At 37.7% G+C, this 18,121-nt stretch overlaps 1 pseudogene; it reads left to right on the top strand.

Moving 5' to 3' along the window:
• The first annotated feature begins 4,876 nt into the window (after positions 1-4,876).
• On the top strand, positions 4,877-5,435 carry LOC129500003 (dihydrofolate reductase-like; annotated as a pseudogene).
• Positions 5,436-18,121: the final 12,686 nt, after the last annotated feature.

Here is an 18,121-nt window from a genome sequence, read left to right as displayed (position 1 = left end):
AAATGAAGAAATGAGTATAAATATATAAAGTAAGGCAAATTAAAGATGATATTAGGTTGTTTTCATATAATGGAAATGGTAATTCTTGATTGTATTGTGTGCCACTTTATCTTTTCCCCCATGGCACTTATCTCAAGATTATAATTATTTGTTTATATGCCTGCCACCCTCATTAGACAGCAAGTTCTCTGAGGGCAGGCATCATGCTTTATTCATCTGGACCTCTTAGCAGCTACTGCAATGCATAACAAATAGTAGACAGTAAGTCTTTATTGATAGATACATGGATTGTTGGGCACAATGAAGAGTGAGCATAAAATAAGTTTAGGGATTAAGGTGTGAAGGGAAGAAGATTAGATCAATAAGAACTTTCTAAAAATCAAAAGAAATAAAGAATTCTCAAAATCCTATATTTTAGAAGCTGAGTAGGTAAAAGGTCTGAAATTTCCAGGAAAAGAGAAGTATTATATGAAAGAGACTTTTACAAAATGTGATATGATTACTTTTCTTTTATATGATTGCACAATTTGGCTGCGGGTAGATTTAATTTGAAAATAATTTTCCTTACAAATATGTTATACCACATGTTGTTTTAGATGAAAAGTCTGATGTCAATCAGATTATCATTCCTCTATTAATTACATTTTCTCTTTGGAAACCTTAAGGTTTTTCTCCTTATTCTTAAATTTGGACATATCATAATGATGTGTCTAGGTGGATATCTTTGCGCTTGCCACTGTTGTGAGGTTTTGAGTTCTTAAGTTCTGGAAAAACATCTCAATTGTGTTCTTCCTTGATTTTTCCACTTCCATTTTCTCTGTACTCTTATTCTGTGGCTCCTACCATTTGAACTTTAGTGCCTGGGTGGCTCAATCATTTAAGCATCTGCTTTCTGCTCAGGTCGTGATCCCAGGGTTCTGGGATTGAGCCTTGAGTCTGCTTCTCCCTTTCCCTCTGCCCCTCCCTATGCTCATGATCTCTCTCTCCATGTTCTCTCTCTCTCTCATGTTCTTTCAGTGGGGCAGGTAGCAAGAGGTCCTATTCATGGCTTTCCTCCTAGTCCCTGCAGGGCCATCAAATAACTGCTTAGGGTGGTTTCAGAGGAGAGCATTTTTATCCGTCATCAATTGCCTCATTTTCTTCCTCTTCCTTCCCTCTTTATCTTCCTCATCCTTTTCTGTCTATCTTCCCCTCCTCCTCTCCCTTCTTTTCCCCTTCTCTTCCCCACCTACCTCCTTCTTTCTTATATCCTCTTTTCTTTCTCCTCCTTCATTATATGGGACACTGATGGAAAAATTTTCTTCACAATCTTTCATAGAAATGTATAAAGCAATAAAATAAGATTTTTAAGGGAACAAGGTTCTACTAGATGGAGGATTTGCAGGCATTACATGTAGGCTTTTTCTTGAAAGGCACACAAAGATCTTGGCATGCTTTGCTTAAGAACAATAGTCATTATCTATTAATTCTGTGTGTTTTTCTTAAGAAGGAAAATCATTATATGGACATATAGCACTTTTATATAAAAGGAGATTTTCCTGAAGCTCTCCATATTTATATCAGGGTCATAAAAACATGTTTGAATCCCAGTCAGGATGTTTACCTGTTTCCTAAACCTCAGTCCAATTTTCTTTCTCTACCTTATATTGTTTTTTTGTATTTCTTAAATTCCTAGTAAATTAAAGCATATTTTGCCCAAATTGCCCAAGTAATATAATGTGTTCTTTGTTTTAACTTAGGTTGAGTGTTAGGATAGGTTGACTGCTTTGATCTTCTTAGGATTCTGTATTTTTCAACAATAGATAAAGAAATATCTTAATTGTGCATTCATTATTACTTTCATTAAAAATATTTATCAAGAAGGCACTCTTCTAGGTGTTGGTATTATAGTAATGAACAAAATAAAGAATAATCTCCCATCTTCAAGAAGTTTATATTCTGGGAAGTGAATGATACAGATAGATACAATGAATAAATATACAAATTAATATGTAATGTCATGAATTGATATGTTTTATGATGGAAAATAAGTCAGGATGAGGGAATGAATATTAATGGACATGGTAGAGGGTATGATTAGATTTGTTCTAGTACCTGTATGATATCACTGAATGTGGATGTTATTTTTGATGAGATGGGTAGAAAAGGTCTTTTTAATGAAGTGAAGTTTAAGCAGAGACTTGAATAAGGAGAATGAGCCATGTGCTTATAGGGAGAAGGAAGGTTCTGGGTAAAAAGGATGACAGAGGAAAGGCCCTGAGGTGGGAATTTGCTTTGATATGTTGGACTAATAGCAAAGAACCTGGTATGAACTATAATGGAATGTACAAAGGAGAGTGTTAGGAGATGGGCCTAGGAGATAGAAGGTGTAAAGCTCTTTTTAGGCCTTGAAGGGTAAGGTGAAATCTTCAGAGTTTGTTCCACCACTTGAAGGAAAGTAAGAAGCCATTGGAATGTTTGAGCATAGCAATACTATGATCAAATTCACTTTTTAATGTATCCCTCCAGCTACTATGAGAAGACCAGAATGCAGAGGAGCAGGAATTAAAGCAGACAATTAGAAGACTGTTACAAGGGGGATCCCTGGGTGGCTTAGAGGTTTAGCGCCTGTCTTTGGCCCAGGGCGCGATCCTGGAGTCCTGGGATCGAGTCCTGCATCAGGCTCCCAGCATGGAGCCTGCTTCTCCCTCTGCTGTCTCTCTCTCTCTCTCTCCATATATCAGAAAGAAAGAAAGAAAGAAAGAAAGAAAGAAAGAAAGAAAGAAAGAAAGAAAGAAGACTGTTACAATAATCTAAGTGATGGGTGAGAGTGGCTTGGCTGAATCATGAAGGAAGAGTTCCATAATTTGGGACACATTTTGAAGGTAGAGCCAATAGCATTTGCTAATAAATTTTGGACAGAAAGAGATGAATCAAGGATACCTTCAGAATGTTTTGTTTGAGCTACTAAATGAACTTATTGAGATAAGTAAAACAAAGTCAGTTTTTAACTGACTGAATTGGCTATTGGCCCCTCAAGTGGAGATACTGAGAAGACATTCAGATACAGAATTCTGGAGTTTAGAATGGCAAGAGGTCAGTGGTAGAAATACACATTTGGAAATATTCAGAGCATTGATGATGTGTAAAGTTATGAAACTGAATGAGATCATCTACAGAATGAGTGTGGAAAAGGTGGAGAGGCTGTGTAATGACTGGGCTGGGGCACTGAAGCATTTTAAGGTCAAATAGATGAGGAAGAAAGAACCAGCAGAGTCAAAGAAGGAATGGCCAATGAGGTAAAAGGGAAATCAGAAATCAAGTGAACTCTGGGAGCTTGTGTATTTTCTCTGAGTGACCTTTGGCACAATTGGTGTAGTCCTTTTTTTTTTTTTCCTGCAAATACCACCTTGTTTGTTAATTTAGTGGCTGCTAAAATAAGCCAAGTCCCCTGGTACTGCAGACCTTGTATAGTCCTCTCCCAACACAGACTTCAGGGTTAGCTAATCTAAGCTATCAAGCGTGATAAACACTTTACATTGAAGTTTATCCTTTTGGAACATTTGCTCTGGGAATCTAAAGTTGTCCCAGATAAGGCAGTATACATATGAGTGAAGTCATTTTGGCTGTTACCATTTGACCGGCACTGCAGGAAAGACCCCTGCAAGACCTGCTGAAGAATCTTCCAGCTGAGCCCCAATTACTCCACAAAATTGTCAGCTATTACAATTATTGTTTTTTAAGCCATCAACTTGTGGGTTTTGGATATGCAGCAATAGGAAAATGAACCAGCACGTGAATATATGTTAATTTAGTGTTTGCAGCAACATTGATGTATTTAAACATGGTTGTATATGTTCGTGATCTTGTATTTCATTAAGTATTATGTCCAGAGAGATTGGACTGTATATGTTTAACTGCCTTATTTACCATCTACCCTTGTGTCATCTATATAAGTGTGCATTACGACACAAGCTTTAGAGTGATTGACTCTTAGAAAGAAATTGAGTGTTGGTTGGATGTTTTCCACTGAAACAATAGGATTTCCTGGTTCGCTTCTCCTAATCCCTCTGCCACTAGAGCCTCACCTTCCAATCCTGGCTCTCTCTCAAAGAACTCTATCATCTTAGAGGACATTTCATCCTGGTATTGATTTCATTGTACAAAGAACAAGAAATTTTTTTAAAACCTGTTTCACTTACCTGGCATCTATTTTCTGGCATTGAAATGAAATATAGTCAGCTTGCAAACAATTTACTTTTTGTAAGTGAAGGTGTAAGTCAGTATTTGAAAAGGTAGACTTTCCCTTTCTTATAGAAACAATGTTATAATTTTGGTGTGTATTGTTTAACATGTATTTACCAATGGTCAATGATTATCTTGACCATTCATTCATTCACCCATTTAACACATTTTGAGACTTCCTACTTTCTTGGTGCTGTGCTAAGTACTGGTGAAGCAGAGGTGACTAAGAGATTATCCCTGCCGTTGTGGAATCTCACGACATCAACCAGCTAGTAATTACAGAATTAGTTAATTAGTTACTTGATGACAGTGCATTATGAAAGGGAGCTCTGCACCCTATGAATGAATGTAAAGGCGTTCAGAATGCTTAGGGGTGGACCTGACCTGTTCTGGGGGTCACACTTGCCATCCTAGAATGTTGTGGCTGAGATTTAAAGAATGAATGGGGCAAGAAAATTCAGAGTTAAAATTTTGAGAGAGGGAGGCTCTGGACACTTATATCTGTGGGGATATAAGACAATGACAATGGAGAGGCAGGGGAATTTTGAACAGTAGTGTTGAATTTTGAGCCATGCCTGATGGTGGGCGGGATGGAGGAATCCCGGTGTGGTGAGCAAACTGGGAAGTGTTTACAGCTGCTGTCATAGTTCCTATGCTCAAAGGCACAGCCACTGTGTTCCAGAACATGGGCATCAGCAAGAACAGGGACCTGCCCTGGCCCCTACTCAGGAATAGATTCAAGTTTTTCCGAAGAATTGACCACAACCTCCTCAGTAGAAAGTAAACAGAATTTGGTGATTATGGGTAGGAAGACATGGTTCTCTATTCCCAAGAACCACAACCTTTAAAGGACAGAATTAATTTAGTTCTCAGCGGAGACCTCAAGGAACCTCCACAAGGAACTCATTTTCTTGCCAAAAGTCTGGATGATGCCTTAAAACTTATTGAGCAAGCAGAATTAGAAAATAAAATGGACATAGTTTGGATAGTGGGAAGTAGTTATGTTTATAAGGAACCCATGAACAAGCCAGGCCATCTTAGGCTATCTGCGAGAAGGATTACAGAGGAGTTTGAAAGTGACACATTTTTATTTGTCAGAAACTGATTTGGAGAAATATAAACTTCTGCCAGAATACTCAGGTGTCCTTTCTGATATGCAGGAGGAAAAAGGCAGTAAGTACAAATTTAAAGTATATGAGAAGAACAATTAATGAAGTGAAGATATTTTCTAATTTATTTCAAGTCAGTTGCTCCCACTCCTTTCCAAACAATTGTATATTTTAGTATTAGAAAAAATAGACTTTTGTTGATGTTAGGTCAAAGGATAATTATTTCTAAGCAATGAGGTTTTATTAATCTTTTTTAAAAATAAGCAAACATTTGTTTATCTATTTATTTATTTTTATTGGAGTTCAATTTGCCAACATATAGCATAACACCCGGTGCTCATCCTGCCAAGTGCCCCCCTCAGTGCCTGTCACACAGTCACCCCAACCCCCCACCCACCTCCCTTTCCACTACCCCTTGTTTCTTTCCCAGAGTTAGGTGTCTCTCATGTTCTGTCATCCTCCTGATATTTTCACTCATTTTCTCTCCTTTCTCCTTTATTCCCTTTCACTATTTTTTATATTCCCCAATTGAATGAGACCATATAATGTCTGTCTTTCTCCGTTTGACTTATTTCACTCAGCATAATACCCTCCAGTTCCATCCATGTCGAAGCAAATAGTGGGTATTCGTCATTTCTAATGGCTGAGGAATATTCCATTGTATATATAGGCCACATATTCTTTATCCATTTACCTTTTGATGGATACCAAGGCTCCTTCCACAGCTTGGCTATTGTGGACATTGCTGCTAGAAACATCGGGGTGTAGGTGTCCCGGCGTTTCATTGCATCTGTATCTTTGGAGTAAATCCCCAACAGTGCAATTGCTGGGTCGTAGGGCAGATCTATTTTTAACTCTTTGAGGAACCTCCACACAGTTTTCCAGAGTGGCTGCACCAGTTCACATTCCCACCAACAGTGCAAGAGGGTTCCCTTTCTCCGCATCCTTTCCAACATTTGTTGTTTCCTGACTTGTTAATTTTCCCCATTCTCACTGATGTGAGGTGGTATCTCATTGTGGTTTTGATTTGTATTTCCCTGATGGCAAGTGATGCGGAGCATTTTTTCATGTGCTTGTTGGCCATGTCTATGTCTTCCTCTGTGAGATTTCTCTTCATGTCTTTTGCCCATTTCATGCTTGGATTGTTTGTTTTTTTGCTGTTGAGTTTAATAAGTTCTTTATAGATCTTGGCTACTAGCCCTTTATCTGATATGTTATTTGCAAATATCTTCTCCCATTCTGTAGGTTGTCTTTTAGTTTTGACTGTTTCTTATGCTGTGCAGAAGCTTTTTATCTTGATTAAGTCCCAAAAATTCATTTTTGCTTTTGTTTCCCATGCCTTTATGGATGTATCTTGCAAGAAGTTGCTGTGGCCAAGTTCAAAAAGGGTGTTGCCTGTGTTCTCCTCTAGGATTTTGATGGAATCTTGTCTCACATTTAGATCTTTCATCCATTTTGAGTTTATCTTTGTGTCTGGTGTAAGAGAATGGTCTAGTTTTATTCTTCTGCATGTGGATGTCCAATTTTCCCAGCACCATTTATTGAAGAGACTGTCTTTTTTTCCAGTGAATAGTTCTTCCTGCTTTGTTGAATATTAGTTTACCATAGAGTTGAGGGTCCACTTCTGGATTCTTTATTCTGTTCCATTGATCTAGGTGTTTGTTTTTGTGCCAGTACCACATTGTCTTAATGATCACAGCTTTGTAGTACAATCTGAAATCTGGCATTGTGATGCCCCCAACTCTGGTTTTCTTTTTTAATATTCCCCTGGCTATTCGGGGTCTTTTCTGATTCCACACAAATCTTAAGATGATTTGTTCCAACTATCTGGAGAAAGTCCATGGTATTTTGATAGGGGAGGTTTTATTAATCTTAATTAGGCTATAGTTAAGTTTAATCTTAAGTCAACCATATCAGATACCATTTGTGAAACATTTCATGCTATAACTATATGTTTCCCATCAAGAACCAGCACCTACCTAGGGTAGCATATCTACCAAGAGCCAAAGTGATAATCCCCTGATAGCATAAGTTGAAACCTGGACTTACCAAAATGGGACTAGATATATTTGTCCAATGGTCTGAAATGGAATATTAAGCAAATGAATCATAATTCAGATTTTTTCAAAAGATTTATTTATCTAATCATGAGAGACACACACAGAGAGAGAGAGAGGGAGAGAGAGAGAGAGAGAGAGAGAGAGAGAGAGAGAGAGAGAGATTGAGGCAGAGACATAGGCAGAGGGAGAAGTAGGCTCTTCACAGGAGCCTGATGCAGGACTCAATCCCAGATCCCAGAATCATGACCTGAGTGGAAGGCAGCCACCAAATGCTGAGACACCCAGGAGTCCCTAGCATTCAGATATTAAAAGAAAATTAGATTGGGGCACCTGGGTGGCTCAATTGGTTGAGTGTCAAGTCACATCAGCTCAGGTTGTGATCCCAGGGTCCCAGGGTCTGGCTCCCCGCAGGCAGCCTGCTTCTCCCTCTGCCTTTGTCTCTGCCTCTCTCTGTCTCTCATGAATTAAAAAAAAAATAGATCAAAATAGAGACTTTGAATTTTCTATGCATATCACACTTCTGAAAAAAGTTCTGTTTACTCAGACAGGGAATCTTAGTAAGTTAAAAAATCTGGCATATTCCATAAGGATAGTAAAGAGGTAAGTAGGACACTACCTTTTTGAAGATTAAGAGAGAAGGTCTGAGACCTCTAAAAACTTGGTTTCCAATCTTCAGTGAGGTTCTATGGGATGTTACAATGATAGAAGAATAGGCTCTTTTTTATTAAAAAAAGTAATCTAATAATAAGAATATGCTTAAAATTAAAAGTTAAAAAGATAATGAATTGAAAATGGATAATGCTAGAAACCAAAATTATGAAGATGGAAACTTAATTAAACTCCATTGGATTAAAAAATGAAAATTAAAACACATTTTACCTGTCATATTAACAAAGATGTGGATTGTTAGGTATCCAAAGAAAGTGCTCTCTTTTTTTTTTTTTTGCCGTGTAAATTAATACAACCTTTTTAGAGGTTAAATTAGTAATATCAATTAAAATTCAAAATAATCTGGATTTGGGCCCAGAGCTTCCACTTCTAGATATATTTTTTAAGATTTTATTTATTTATTTATTCATGAGAGACACAGAGAGAGAGACAGAGAGGAAGAGACACAGGCAGAGGGAGAAGCAAGCTCCATGCAGGGAGCCTGACACAGGACTCGATTCTGGGTCTCCAGGATCATGCCCTGGGCTGAAGGCGGTGCTAAACTGCTGAGCCACCCGGGCTGCCCCCACTTCTAGATATTAATCCTGAGTGAAAAGGTGGACCCCTCCAAAAGTAAACAGTACTGTATAGTTGTCTAATAGTTGATAGTTTTCCATATTCATCTAAAGATGAAAATAAGATTAGAATTACTTTTTAATTGCTTGGTGTTTCTTTGGATGTGAATCTTTTCCTTTTCTAGGGTACTAGAGTCCTCAGCCAACATTAAAAATGCTTGTATGCACACTAAGATTTTCTAGAATGGCCTATGAGAAATTGTAAGCAGTAGTTACTTCTGGATGGTGTGATGTGGGGCTGAGATTTGCGATCTCGGCATGTTTGGAATATTGAAGTTCTCCTCTTGACCATGTATTACTTTTATAATTATTTTTAAAAACAACTTATTTGCATCGATGAGAAAGGGTTGGAAAATGAATTTGGAGAGTTCTCTTAGGAGACTCTTATTCCGAGGATGATAGCTTAGATTGAGAAGTGGAGAAAGAGAACAATGGTTATTGTTGAAGAATGTTTAAGAAATAAAATCCATGAAGGACTAGGGGGAGTGGCAGAAGAAGGAACACACCAGAGATTAAGTGGTGTGACCCTGGCATGCACAGGTGGATGAATGGTGGTGTTCATCACAGAGATGGAGAAGACTGGGTAGGGTAGAGAGAACAAAGATGGCTGAGTTCAGCTCCTCCATTATTGACATTTCTGCTCTTGGTCACGAGGTAAATTGTGTTCTCATAACCTCACACCTCTTGTCTTTCAAGGAGCTTTCACTCTATAAGGGAGCACAACAGGTAAATTAAATGAATCCAGGGATAAATAAATGAGGGGTGAGGGGCTAATATAAAATACAAAAACTGCCAGCCTGAAACTTCCAAGTAGCGACATTGTGTCATGGTGTGGGCATTTTTAAAGTTGATGTTTCAGTGCAGACATACAGATTTTCTTTAGTTTGTGTATGTACATAACTGTAGCTACATGGGATTTATAACATAACTTTAAATTTCAATCCTCTTGACAGGAACCTTGTTTCAGTCATCTATATATAGTGGCATCTTGTCCCACAGTAGTCATTACAGAAAAACTCACTTAAAAATTAGATTGAACAAATGAAAAATCTGTGAAAAATTGTATCAGTTGAGATAATATTGAGAAAGAGATGGAGTTCCTTATGAACTTCTAGGGGTGATTTACAGGTTGGTTCTTTGCAGAGGCATGGTCTAAAAATGACCTCATTTCTGACATCCATTAATGTCTATTATTAAGGTGGAATTTCACCCAAAGAATCTGGGTTTAACACCTATCACCTTAAATATTATATTTTAATACATAAAGAGATAGAAAAATGTACTAAAGTTTCACTATATTTGCTCTACATTTCTGCGGAAAACACTAAGATTGCTCTAGTCTCCATAGAACATGAGCGCATACTCTCCAGTCTAGACTGACAAATCCATGCAGAGAAAATCTTTGTGATTTTACTTTTGGATCTGAAGCTAAGAAGGAGAACTTTTCTCATATGTTCATGTGTCATTGTATTAAACTGGCATGCCTTATATAGATAATTCTCAGCCAAAGTTATGCTCTGAAGTGTGAAAGAGGGACAGAGAAGGATATCTGTAGTTGTTAAAATTTCCTTTTGACTTATTTTGAACTGGCTCTGGAAATGGGCTGTGACTTGGTTTTGGCCATCAGTGATAGAAGTCTCCAGCTCTATTTGAGCATTTGTTCATTCCATCCTGGTGTTGTTTATACTCAGACAGAACTTGAGGGATGTGGGAAGGACACTTTTCTTCTGTTTTGGTTGTAGAGTGGTCTGTTACACGATCTGCAGGGATTGCAAAGGAAATCTTACAGGTTTCAAACAAGGAGAACTTCAAATGCAGTGAGAATGAGAGAAATGGAAAAGAAAGAGTTGGTATTAATGAGGCATATCTGTAAAGATCCCCTACTAGTTGACTGGCCATGCTATCTGTGTCTACAGAATAAAAGAAGATGAAATAACATAGCAGCATTAACATTTTTAAATTTAAAATTTAAAAGAGGTAATTTTTTTAATTATAAAGTTTATACATGCTCAAGATAAAAAAAAGTCCAACAGATGAATTTAAGGTAAAAATAAAAAATTCTGACTCTAGGTTCAAATTCTAGGTTAACAGTCTAGAATTTCTTGTGTTTAGTTATGTTCAATGCAAATATACCTTTGTACCTTTATCTGGGTGTCTATCAGAAATATTCAACAAATTGATAGAGGGCTTAAATTTTTAAAAATCTACCCATTTATTTTCTTTAAAGATTTTATTTATTTATTCATGAGAGACACGGAGAGAGATGCAGAGACATAGGCAGAAGGAGAAGCGGGCTCCCCAGAGGAAACCTGATGTGAGACTTGATTCAGATTCCAGGACTCCAGGATCATGACTTAAGCCAAAGGCAGATGCTCAACCACTGTGCCACCCAGGGGCCTCAAAAATCTACTCATTTAATAATAGAAGAATGTTAACCTCTTGTTTATTATAATATAGTGATAAACTGAATCTAGATGATCTATCCGTAATACCAGAGATCCCAAGCTATGAGATGCAGGTCAGATGGGATGCATCACAGGAGAGATGCTTGCAGCAATTCCAGCAATTTTGCTTGTAATGCATGAGTTCCCACATTTTTCAGTCATTATGTGTGTTATGTAAGTCAAACTGCAATTCAGTTAATATATATGAGCAGGGTTACAATCTCTCTTCTCACATTCTGAGGTCAGTTTTATACTGTAGTTAGGAATTTTTCAGATTTTAAAAAAGGTAATGCAGTATACACACCAACATCATATATTTTGTAACATCCACAGAGGAGTCAGGCAGTATCATATAATCAAACATATTAATATTTCTTCAGTTCAAGGTAGAAATAGTCAAGTTCTGCTGTCAAGTAAATAATAAATAATGAAACACTTTCCAGTTTCAGAACCTTTTGGATTTCAAATCGTGGACTGGTAGGATGCCCTCTTCTTTAATCTTGGTAATGAAAAAGAAAAATCAAGAGAACACATCCAGAAGATGTTAGGACTAGATTGAATTATTTTTTCCAAATAGTGTGTTCTTTTGGAGTTAAGAAATGCGAACCCCAGAAATATCATTATCTAGCATATGTTAGCCAATCAGGTAAATTACTATATGAATATACGAAATAAAATATAAACATAAATGTGTACATTCAGGAGCTTGTAGTGAGCAACTCCCAGTTGAAACTTCAGAGCAGCACAAAAGAGTCTATTTTAATTTATTTTTTAAAGATTTTACTTATTTATTCATTCATGAAAGAGACACAGAAAGAGGCAGAGATACAGGCAGAGGGAGAAGCAGCCTCCATATAGGGAGCCTGATGTGGGACTCGATCCTGGGACTCCGGGATCACGCCTTGAGCCAAACGCAAACACTCAACCACTGAGCCACCTGGGTATCTCGGGGAGTCTATTTTTAAACAACAGAATCTAGTTCTGATGGAGTAGCTTGGGGTGTTATTTGGAAATTAAAGAAGTTCCTTCTATGAAGATTGTGACTAAGAACACTGAAGTTCTTTTTTTTTTTTTAATTTTTATTTACTTATGATAGCTACACACACACACACACACACACAGAGAGAGAGAGAGAGAGAGAGAGAGAGAGGCAGAGACACAGGTAGAGGGAGAAGCAGGCTCCATGCACCGGGAGCCTGACGTGGGATTCGATCCCGGGTCTCCAGGATCGCGCCCTGGGCCAAAGGCAGGCGCTAAACCGCTGCGCCACCCAGGGATCCCCCAACACTGAAGTTCTTAATGGAGAGTTTTAATCTGTGCTTTTATGGCCTAGACCAAGGGTGGCACATGTTTAAATGAAATATCTCATATAAAACTGTAGCTCGCTTTTACATTTCAAGTAGCTACTTAGATACCTGGTCTCTATTGTGTGATCCTCCGATTTGAACATAGTTTGTCTTTCATTTCCATCCAGTTTCCATGGCTAAAACCCTTAGGTTAGGCCAGAATGTGGTAATGGAGGCAATTATGCCATTGAGCATGCGGGCACAGCTCTCAGATTAAGGCTTTGCACCTGGGTATCATTATTCTTTCCCATATTAATTTATTATTTAAGGGCTTATTATTTGAAAGCCCTTATAGCACATAAGCAATTAGAGTAGCTGAGTGTCTCTCTGTTAAATATATTTATTTTGCTTTCCTAGCTTTTTATGCCAGAATAATTAAATCCTCTTCTAATGTGTCAGTAGCAGACTGTTTTGAAATTGACAGTGCTCTTTCCTCTCCTCTTCAATAAGAAAAAAACCCAGAGACCTACAGATAAATAATAAACTTTCAAAAAGAAAAAAAGGAAAGAGTAAACCTACTGGTCAAGAGGATATCCTGCCCCCCAAAATCAGCAGCTTTTATTGAATATATTTGATTTATTACTATTTTTTTTTTTTTGTCTCAACAGAGCTCACAAATGCTACTGTTTTGTTGACTGTTTAAGAAACAACTTGCTTCTTGGAAATGAATATTCCATGTAGTACATTTGTCCAACATAGTGTGTGAGTAACAAGACATTACACTGAGCATCTAAAATTAAGTGACCTATTGCGGAGGACACTTTTGGGAGAAGAAAATGGATTGGCTTGACCTCACGGGAATATTCATTTGCATATGCTTCGGATGCAGTGAACACTTTGCAAGTTTTGAATTTTACCATGTGGCTGTTGTAGCAGAATAGCTGGCCTCTTTTCTAAAGAGTATATTTGCATATGATAGTTTAACAGCTTTTCCCTTTTGTTCCTAGAAGATTAAGTCTCAGTCCTAAGAGAAAATAAATTAAAGGTGGTTCCTTACAATTCAAAAAAAGTATAATTTGAAGATAAGAGAAAACTCTGAAAAGCAGCTTTTATTTCCCAAGGCTCAGGCTAAGAAATACTGTTTTTCTCTGTATGTGCTGTAGAGCCGTCCCTTATTCTTGGTGGCAGCTGTGTCACCAGAAGTCCCGTGAAGTTGAAATACCTCATCAAAATCTTCTACATCTATTGTTTGTCTACCTAGTGAAATTCAGCGTTTCACTCCTTTAGTTCAGGTTTGGACCCTTTCTTTAAAATTCAAATTTTCTTGGTGAGTAGATGGCAGAAGTGGGGGGGCGGTGCAGGGCACAGAGAGGAGTGCTTTCTGAACAACAGTGATTACCTCAGTTAGAAAAATGGCTCTGGGGCTTAAAAAAAGATTAGGAAACTGCCAAGGCCACACCTTGGAGGGTCACAGTACATATTAGCATGTTAAAAGACCCTTACTTGATAAGAGAAAATCCTTTCAATTTTTTTTTTCAGGTGTTTCAAACTTTTGAACTCAATATCTCCCTCCACGCCCCCAACCAATACCTATGAGAGTCAGTAAAACTAGTATCCCTGAAATACATTTTGGGATATTATTTAGTTTCCTGAATAGTATATTGGAATTGTGTGTGGGTTGCTCAAGGATATTCATTTCAACCTCACAAAACTGCAATTTCCTTGGGATTCTTCATATTCTAGCTCCCATTAGACTGTGGCCAGTCGGAGACAATAGAATTCTCTGTCTCATTGTAAGGTGGCAAATAGATGTGAAGTGAAAGCACTGGTTTGTTTCTTGGAGAGTCTTAGGGTCAGTAATCAGGAAGCTGGCTGACTGACACTGTTAGCTTTGCTTAAATTTTGACAAATGCTAAGGAGAAAAACCTTTGCTAAGCTTTTAACAGAATCTATATTCCACTGGAGCACTGCCAGTTCTTTGGGGTGACATTGTTCTTTACCAAACTTTGTCTCCTGCAATATTCTGAGGGACAAAATGAGGTTTCAAAATAGCATGCAGAAACAGGACTAGATTTTAAAAATCCCCATTAAGTTTTCTTATGTAGATACTTGCGACTATTCTATTAAAGTTGACTCAGTTGTTTATTTTTCTGTTTAATTTTTTTTTTTTTCTGGGGCACCTGGGTGGCTCAGTTGGTTGAGCGTCTGCCTTTGGTTCAGATGATCCTGGGGTCCTGGGATCAAGTCCCTCATCAGGCTTCTTGCAGGGAGCCTGCTTCTCACTCCGCCTGTGTCTCTGCTCTCTCTGTGTGTGTGTCTCATGAATAAATAAATAAAATCTTAAAAAATGTTTTTTTCCTTTTAAATTCTGGAAAAGAAACTAAGTAACATTAAAGCAATTTTCAGATTAAGATAAAAGGGACCCTGTGAAGTTCATCTGTATTTTGTATTTTGTTTGCAAAGGTACTTCTAAAAATAATGATTTCTTTTCCCAGCTGTTGCTAAAAGAGGTCTGTAGTGGATACAGAGTCCTTCTACAACAAGAGATTAAACAATATTGCATTTCTAATGAAATTAGGAAATTGAAGACTTGAACTGGCAACATATGCTCTGTTATCTCTGAGGAAATGCATGCTATTGATTGTAACCAAAAATAAAAATGGTATACTATGGCCCTTTGCGAGGCTTGATCCCAGACCCTGAAACCCTTAACCGACTCTCAGAGCCACCCAGAGTATAATATTTTGGAAACACCTGTGATCCATTCTTAAATATTTTAGTTGAAAACCGTCTTTAATAAGACTGTTGTTCTCTGAACAAATTATTTATTGTACTCTTAAAATAAAATATACTTTGTGGCATGCTCTTGAGGAGCCCATTCCAAAAAACTCAAATTTTACATAGTTTTTTCTAGCACATGTCTGGGAATTAACTTCTATAAGTCTTTAACTGGTAAAATTAGATTAAGTCATGTAGGTCAAATGACACAGAATCAAATGATCTGGGTATTTAAACAGTGCTATCCTCCTCTACCCATCCATTCCAAATGAATGTATAAAGCATTTCAAGAAAAATAATGTTGATCGCATAAGCAGTGTTTCCTTTATTTCCAGAATATGTTTATTGGATGCGAGACATCTATTAAAATTTAAAATGTGGTCATGTATCTAGATATTTGGAATCATTAGCCCCATTAGGACAGACATAAAGTCCAATTTAACTAGGCAACCTGTTTTTTTATTTGCTAGTTATAGTAATCATGCATAGAAAGAATAATACTGCTAGTATCCACAGTTGGTTTCTGTAGATCCCCTTGAATCACTCTGTATACCCATGCCCCAGCTTTTCCAGGTTTTGCTACTAACTACTAGCACCTTCAATTTAGGAGGTTTGCCATTGGGCACTGGAGCCCCCTGGATCAGGGTGACTGTCAGGCTTGATGAAAGTAAATCCTAGCTTTGACTGACTTCCTCCTCTTTCTGTTCTATTTCTCCCACTCCCTTTACCACCGTCTCCTGGGAGCTTCTGCCTTGAGGAATCAATTGATGATGTTTCTGTGAGCCTTGTTTCCAGAAGAATTAGTAGAATCGGTAGCCTCAGTAAAGAAGATGATCTTCACCAATGGAGGTGGCCATCGTCCAATCTGTTGAGGGTCCAAATACAATAAAAAAGTAGAGGAAGGGCGAATTCTCTTTCTCTCTTTCCTTGAACTAAGACAGGTTGAGATCTGCTTTTAAAAGATCTGATCTTAGTGTACCTCCTTATACAAAGAAAGTCACTACCAAAATGAATTTAAGTCTCCAAAATTTTTCCTATTAGAAAAATATTTTATTTTCACTAAGCTTTAAATAATAAGCAACTATTCTACTTATAGCATGTGGTCCTAAGGAGCAGTTGTGGAACTTTCCTCATTGTGATAAAGACACATTGTTTTGCGAAAACTCTTTGTCATAGCAGACTCAGAATTATAGCCAAAATGGAACTGGGCTGGGGATTCCTGGGTGGCGCAGTGGTTTGGTGCCTGCCTTTGGCCCAGGGCGCGATCCTGGAGACCCGGGATCGAATCCCACATCAGGCTCCCGGTGCATGGAGCCTGCTTCTCCCTCTACCTGTGTCTCTGCCTCTCTCTCTCTCTGTGTGTGACTATCATAAATTAAAAATAAAATAAAATAAATAGAAACAAAATGGAACTGGGCTAACTTAACAGGGCCATTGTATGGGCTTTCCAATGAAGACAAGAAATGCACTGCTATAGGTGGGTTCATTTATTGAAACATTTCTCTGGTATGATTTTTTTTTTTTTGCAAACATCCACATCCTATATTTTTTGTCTAAAAAATTTGGGATTATGGTTGGGTCATCTTGTTCCCAAATTGAACCTGGATTACCATCTAATTCAGATAGCTCAGAGAATGTTGGCTTGGTCTATCAGTGAAGAACTGTATCCACTATCTATTTTTGCATAGTAAATTATTCCAAAATTTAACAGCTTAAAACAACAAGCATTTTTTACTTCACATATCTTCTGACAGTCAGGAATCTGAGAGTTGTTCAGTGAGGTGGTTCTAGCTCAGAGTCTTTTGTGAGGTTGCAGTTGTCAGCCAGAGCTGTAGTCTCTGAAGACTTTGCCAGGCCTGAAGGATTCATTTCTAAGCACTCACATGGCTCTTGGCTCGAGGCTTCAGTTCCTTATTATTGAAGCCTCTCATAAGGCTGTTCCCCACATGAATTCCCCCAAAGTGAGTAATCTGAGAGAGAGCAAGCAAAAGAGTGTGCACACAGGCATCCAAGATGGAAGCTGCATCTTTTATAACCTCATCTGAGAAGTGACACACCATTATTTCTGCTATATTCCATTCATTAGAAATGAATCACTAAATCCAGATCAGACTCAAGGGGAGGAGAATTAGGCTTTACTTTTTGAGGGGAGGAGTATCAAAGAATGTGTGGCTATGTATTTAAAACCACTACATAAGCTGTGACCATATGTACCATTACTTGAATGGAATCTTTTCATTCAACAAATATGTAAAGAATACATAGTATGTAGCAGTCTAAGAAACTAAAATAAAAAGACAAATAAGACAAAACCTTGTAAGGTAGTCATGGCCCAGTGGAAGAGTGAGCAATATATCATCATATTACTGCAGTGGAAACACATTTAGAGAAGAGATTTTTCTATCCTGTCTATACAGTAGAATTTTATCAAAAGCATTTTAAATATACTGATATTTGGCTCTACCCAGACCACTGAATCATAATCTTTGTGAGTGGGGCCCAAGCATCAATATTTTTTTAAAAAAAATTTCCAGGTAATTACAATATGGAGCCAGGTTGAAAATTCTGTTTAAAATTTAAATTTAAAATTCACCAGACTCTAACTGCAGTGTGACTTGGTTTGAGTTCTTCCAAAAGCTGACCATATAACAAGGATTTTAGCATAAGTAATTTATTGGGAAGTGATTGTAGAAAGCCTTGCCAAAATATTGGGGAAGTGAGATAGGCTAGGCAAGGAAGCCAATACAGGTGCATCGGTGAACAGGTTACCACCATCATAGGGAACTTTGGAGAGTATACATTACTCTTAAGCATCTAACCCACCTTTCCTACATCTCAGCCATGAGGCACAGAGTTTCTGCTACATGCATCAATTTTTAAATCTGTAGACTACGTTTTCCAATACCTCCTTTGTGAGGTAATGAGGCAATTAACTTG

The sequence above is a fragment of the Nyctereutes procyonoides genome, unplaced genomic scaffold (assembly GCF_905146905.1).
Source record: "Nyctereutes procyonoides isolate TBG_1078 unplaced genomic scaffold, NYPRO_anot_genome, whole genome shotgun sequence".
In the NCBI taxonomy this organism is placed as follows: Eukaryota; Metazoa; Chordata; class Mammalia; order Carnivora; family Canidae; genus Nyctereutes; species Nyctereutes procyonoides.
This window is presented reverse-complemented; position numbering and strand designations above follow the sequence as displayed.